We start from the raw sequence: 6,000 nt of genomic DNA on the forward strand, positions 1-6,000 counted from the left end.
TGCCTCTGAAAATAGCCAATATTAAAGGATCCTCTTATGTATTACCTGCGTTTCAATCTACGCTTGCAGCTCAAAGGAAAAGAAAGAGGCTGGAGGAGACAGAAAATAAAGCTGTCAGAAATATTGCAGGAGACCCTCCTCAGGCTGCCATCAAGTGTATGCTCTCCTCACCCAGAAACCTGTGCAGCCAGAGAGGATGAGTGCTCTGTAAGCAATGAAGAACTCCTTCAGACAATGCACTTTACATACACAGAGTGTGCTGTGCATGTCCCTGTGCATTCAGCACCAGCCTGAAGAGCCCAGAGACCTGGGCAAGGCACTGCAAGAGTGATCCTCAGACACTTATCCAGGATGGCCATAGTGCAGCCAGCACTGTGGGGACTCCACTGTACGTAAATCACTGGAAATCCACTTTACATGCAGCCTTTGCTCTCCACACAGGGCCCAAAGCAGGTGGAGTGCAGCACAACCAGCAGCACAATGCTCAGATCTTGACCTGAATGTTGTTATTTGTTAGCATATTTCCCAATATGAAGCAGATCTGGCTGCTGATTTCCCCAATCCTACTGTTTGGTCACAAACCTGAAAGGAAATTTACTTTGGGTCTGGGCACATCATGAAATAGAAAGAAAACTCTCCAAAGCCCCCAGCACTTCAGTGCTGCTGGAAAGGAGCTCACTCTTGTTTCAAGCCTCGATTCAAACCAAATTTGGGTCTGAACTTGACTATATAATGTATCCTAAGTGATTAACTGGACTGTATCTAATGTCTTAAAGATAAGGAGAATTTAAGCAAAACAGGTTGCAAAAAAACCCTGAAGTTACAGCACAGCAGACTTAAAGGCTTTATGAGGGCCATTCCAGTGGGGTCCAGTGCCCACTTCCTCACCAGCAACATTCCCACTGCCTTCTGTATGAGAACAGCTCTGCCTGCTCAGGGAACATGTGAGGATCTTCATGTTGAAAACAGGAAAAAGAAAACTTCTGTGCTAATAGGAAAAAAATCCTTGCAATAATACTAATCTATTTATAATGGTCAAAAACATGACAGCTTACAGCGTCAGAGCAGTGCTTTGGCAATATTTTAGCATACTGCTGTATTTTTAGAAGGACTGTTCATTTACTTTCTCCAAAATGCTGCAGAGTCCTTATTTTTCAAAAAACGATCTGTGTTTTTTTGGTGTATCATTTGCCAACATCAGAGTGTTTTATCTCAGGGTAAGGAGGAAAAAGCAGAGCTCCTGCACACAGGCTGCTGTGCAGCAGCACCGCCGGGGATGCCAAATCCCAGCTCCTCCCTGCTCTGTGCAGGGAGAGCTCTGCCACTCACAAACCTCCCTGGAAGGCTCAGCAACAGAAAACTGCTGGGTTTCCTCACCCTGAGCCTTGAGGAACTGTCCCACTGCAAACACCAGGGCTGGCAGTTTAATGGTGTTGCTCAACCTAAGTGGTTCTAGCGAGCAGCGTGCATGATAGGAGTGCAGGGAGATGTGTTTAAGCACTTTTATGTTCTCTCAGCACAGGGAGCTTTACAGATGAATTTCAAAATTCATCTGCATGCTACCTTCACTGAAAAACTGTCAAGTCTCACCTGGGCCTACAGGATTGTGACAACAGGATGGTCACAGTCCCTAAGAGCCTCTACAGCTATAGCTCCAAGACCTACAGACAAAACCCACAGGCTCCCACTTTCTTTCTAAAAAGCACATATGAGCTTCCATTGCTTACAAAAACTTACACTAGGCTAAATTAAATACATGTGCACCCACATGTTAACTGAATTAACTTGAAGCCATCAATACATCTCAAATGTCCATCTGTTTACACAAGCCACTTGCAGCTTTCAAGTCTTGTGCTCCTCATAGTGTAACTCTCAACCAAAACAGTCTAAGTGCAAGCAGAAAGCTCTGCTGTGAGATTTTCATGCATAATGACCATGTGTTTATTGGGTTTTCATGTTCAAATCATGTCAGAATAGACATGCTATCCATTTGCAAGATGCAACACATCGTGCCAGCCTCTCCCTCTTCAGCTGCAGAAGCCTTGTAAAACAAAGCTGGCTCTAACCTGGACAGATATTATAGCTAAATTTAAAATATCTCCCTCTGCAATTCCAATTTGATAGCTGTAAATGGTACAGCTTGCAGGACAAAGAATTAATTTCTGAGGCAATAATGTATCTTCCAGGTCTGGGAAGGATTAAGAGCAGCAGATACAAGTAGCTGTTTCCAGGTAAGTTTCAGGTGATAAAATACTTTGATGAAAATCTTTGTACTGGCTCTTTGTAAGAAAAACTTTGTACTAGCTCCTCATAAGAAGTCACCTTTTAATCTGAGTGGCTCACTTCAGCAAGGCTGTGCACAGCTAGCTGGATTTAAACTGGAAGGATGAAAGCCAGGACACACTATCCTACAGTTCTACAGCTGGAATCAAACTTCCTTTCCTAATCTGAACTAAACGTAATATTTCACTCTTTGACAGAGATGGAGTGAAATGCAGCTCTGCTAAAAATAAAAAAACGAACCAAAAAACATTTCCTCTCTAATTTTAGGATATTGCTGGCTTTCCTTTTAGAAGAGGTCAATGTTTCAGCAATGCTAGCAAAAGCTACCTGTGCCAGCATGTGATAGCAGCCTCTCAGAGAAAACGGTTCTCATCAGACACCATCCTCCTGGACGTCCCTACTGTATTGCTGTTGTTGATGATGATGATTGTGATGTTGAACGCCTACAAATCTCCCACGTGCCTATTTCGTTGGCCTGTTTTGTTAAAAAAAAAAAAAAAAAAAAGAAAAAAAAAAAAAAAAGCTCGAGGCCATTATTCATGAGCAATAAGAAAACAAATCACTCTTAGACCTACTCCTCTTGCAGATTCCCACACTTATTACCCAAAATCCCACAGCTCGCTATTGGTTGTACCCTTGACCAAAGTACAGGGCTGAGGCAGCAAGCCATCCCCTGGGAAAAGCCGATCACGTTCCTCCCGGCGAGCGGCTCCGGTTATTCTAGGATCGCAGTCGGGCTGGAATAAAGTCCCCGAACTTTTCAGAGAAGGCAGCGCTCGCTCCCAGCGCCAGCGCCTGGGGACCCGCGGGGCCGAGCGGGGCCGCGCTCCGCACCCCGGCGGGGAAGTCGCTTTTCCCCCCTGACCCGCTTTCTTTTCGAGGGGAAAAGAGCCGAAACGAGCGAACCGAGAGCCTTCGGCGCCCTTCCAAAGAGCCACCCTCCTGCTCGGGCAGAAGCGAGGAAGGCGCCCCGCAGAAACACGGAACGATGCTCACGCCGGTGCCCCCACCCCGGAGCCGGTGCTGTGCCCGCCGTACCCCCCGCTCGTCCCCGGCAGCGGCGGCCGCCGCCGCTCGGCACTCACGCACGGAGAGGCAATTACAATAATTTAAAGCTTCCTGTCCGCCGGCTCCGCCGGGATCCCGAGGGCTGAGCCATGCCCGGGCAGGCAGGAGCAGCCGCTGCCCCGCCACACACGCGCGGGCACCGCGGCCGGACCGCCCCCGCCCGCCCCCAGCCCCGCAGCGGCGGAGCAGGAACAGGAGCGGCAGGAGGAGGAGGAGGAGGAGGAAAGGGGGGGCGTGACAAGTTGTGCCAAACTTCGGGAGGTGTGCGAGCGGCCGGGAGGAAGCCGGCCGAGCTGGGCTGACAGCCGGCCCCGCCGCCTCCCCCGGCGCCCACCCCGCCCGCCCCCGGAGCCCCCCGGGAGCGGCCGCGGCGAGGAACAAAGTTAAAACGGCGGCAGTCGCGCACCTACCCGCTGTCTGTCATGTCTCCTCCGGGCGCGGGGTGCTAAGTGAGACACTGGCGGGGTGGGGAGAGCCAGAGGTGCGGGGAGGGACCGGGAGATGGGTGTTTGGTGAGCTCTTCCTTTCTCTCCCCCCTTCTTCCCACCCCTTTCCCCTTCTCGCTCTCTGTCTCTCAAGGACGAGGTGAAATCCCTTGGCTGGTCATGAGGCGGCTTCAGAGACAAACAACACAATGCGAGTGCAAATAACAAAAGGGAAGAAAAAAAAAAAAAAGAAAAGGAGAGGGAGAGGGAGACCGGGAACAATGGGGGAGGAGAGGCTCGCCGCGCCGCGCCTGGCCGCCGCCGGCACCCCGGCAGGCAGCAGGAGGAGGAGGAGGAGGAGGCGGAGGAGGAAGGCGATACGGTGACAGCGGGGAGGGGGCTGCGCGGGGAGTCCCCCCGGCACGGCGGGGCTGCCTCACACCATCCCCGACCTCCTCCCGCCGCCCGCCCCGCCGCGCACCGGGGCGGCCCTGCCTGGCGGCCACCGGTAAGTGCCGCGCCCGCCGCCCCCGCGCTCGGCCATCGCCGCCAGCACCATCCTCATCCTCGCCGGCCGCGGAGGGAGCGGGGGCGGGGCTGGCCGCCGGTACAGCCCGCGGTTCAAAGCGGCGGCGGCACCGAGCCCTCCCCGCCTGCCCCCCCTGCTCCGCCCGGCAACTTCTCCACCGAGCGGGGCTGCCGCGGGTCCCGGGCACAGCGCTCCCGAGTCCCTGCCCGAGCAGCGCTGCCCCCTCCCGCCCTTTCGCTGAGAGTAAACACGCCGCGAGTTGCGTGTCCGTGGGCGTGTGCGTGTCCGCCGGCACCTCCCGCACCGGCAGCCCGTGTCACCGCGCCGCGCTGCCGCACGGGCACGTGGATGCCCGCTGCATCCCCTCTCCTCAGCTCCCGCTTCACTCCCGGCACCCCCAGCCGGGCGCAGGAGCCCAGACGGAGGCAGAAGTTTGGGGTCCCTTCCCCTCCGCGCTCTCCCGCGGGGCCGAAGATGAGGCGGCGCGGCGTTCCAAGCCCACCGGTGTCCCCGCAGCCCCAGCGTTACCTCGGCGGCACCGCGGCTCCCCGCGCTGCTGCAGCCCCAGGGTCGGGCAGCCCCCGCCGTGTCCCGGTGCCCCGGGCAGGCGGGCGGGCAGCGAGCGCTCGTCCCCGCTCGGCTCTGCCCCGGCCCCGCGGGTCCCTCCTCGTCCCGCCGCCGCTCGGGGCAGCGCCGCCGAGTCCCGGGCTGGCGGGGAGCCGGCCGGCCCTGCCGGGGCTCCGTGCGTGGTGCGGGGGAGCTGCGCCTTCCTCCGCCGCTCTGCCCGTGCCCAGCGCGACGCTCGGAGCTCGTCCCGCTGCCCCGGGCGCGGGGGGACGGCGGGGCTGGAGGGTAGCGGGCCCGCCGCTGATAAAGTGACGCTCTCCGAGAACCGGGCTCGCCTCCCGCTCGCTCTCTCGCTTGTTTACTTACGGGGTCTTTTATTTTTAACGGAGCAGTTTGTACACGTGCTTTGCCGAAGCCGGCTGGACGGGGTTCGAGCCTGAGAATGGGAAACGCAGAAATCTGCGCCCTGAGCCAAATTGCTCAAAGAAGAGCAAGTTCGGTTATTATTCATCTCCACGAGGGAAGTCTTATCTTCTACAAATATTTGATACTGGGACAAGTCCAATAATTAACAAGAACAATCAAACAATTTCACTGCCTTCTTGGGGATTTAAAAAGTCATCATCTGGAATTCATGAACATTACAACCTTTTTTTTTTTTTTCCCCTTGCTTGGATATGTTACTGTATATGATCTTTTCTCTGTGTGTGTGTCCCTAAGTGATTTTACCCTTTCATGCAAAAAGATGCAAACCATTAACAGCACAGATAATATTCACAACTGCTGATTCAGTGAGACTTCAGACCTCTCCGTAGGAGTGGTGAGAGAGGGTGGTAACTCTGACGGGAAAAGGAGAAAAAAAGAAAAGAGCTGGAGGAATGTTTCTTTCTTGGCTTCCTCCCTACCTCTGTGGCAGGAACTCCCACGGGAGTCCTGTGGGTGGGATGGGAGCAGGGCAGATGGGAGCTTGGCCAGCTCTGTATGGGTGCAAGTATCAGCTCTCCAGCCAGCCCCATAACTCCTCATAGCAGAGGAAAAGCCAGGCTGGCAGAGGAATGGGGCTTCTGAGCTCTGCAGCAGCATTTCTGCAGAGCTGGGGTGCCAGGGAGGCAGCATGGCTCTCAGAGC

At 54.9% G+C, this 6,000-nt stretch overlaps 1 protein-coding gene across 13 annotated transcripts in view; it reads right to left on the reverse strand.

Annotated features, from left to right (window-relative positions):
- SOX5 (SRY-box transcription factor 5) overlaps nt 1–5,191 on the reverse strand; it is a 608,636-nt gene extending 603,445 nt beyond the window's left edge. For 3 of the 13 annotated variants that reach the window (XM_071417998.1, XM_071418001.1, XM_071417994.1), the window contains exon 1: nt 4,834–5,191. The gene's annotated coding sequence lies outside the window, so the exon portion shown is untranslated. Of the gene's footprint in view, nt 1–2,610; nt 3,261–3,321; nt 3,528–3,761; nt 4,123–4,833 lie in introns of those variants that run through there. The other 10 variants (XM_071417999.1, XM_071417991.1, XM_071417995.1 and 7 more) reach the window with 5 other exon arrangements.
- Between the last annotated feature and the right edge of the window lie 809 nt (nt 5,192–6,000).

The sequence above is a fragment of the Agelaius tricolor genome, unplaced genomic scaffold (assembly GCF_023055355.1).
Source record: "Agelaius tricolor isolate 1412-34295 unplaced genomic scaffold, bAgeTri1.0.p SCAF_72, whole genome shotgun sequence".
In the NCBI taxonomy this organism is placed as follows: domain Eukaryota; kingdom Metazoa; phylum Chordata; class Aves; order Passeriformes; family Icteridae; genus Agelaius; species Agelaius tricolor.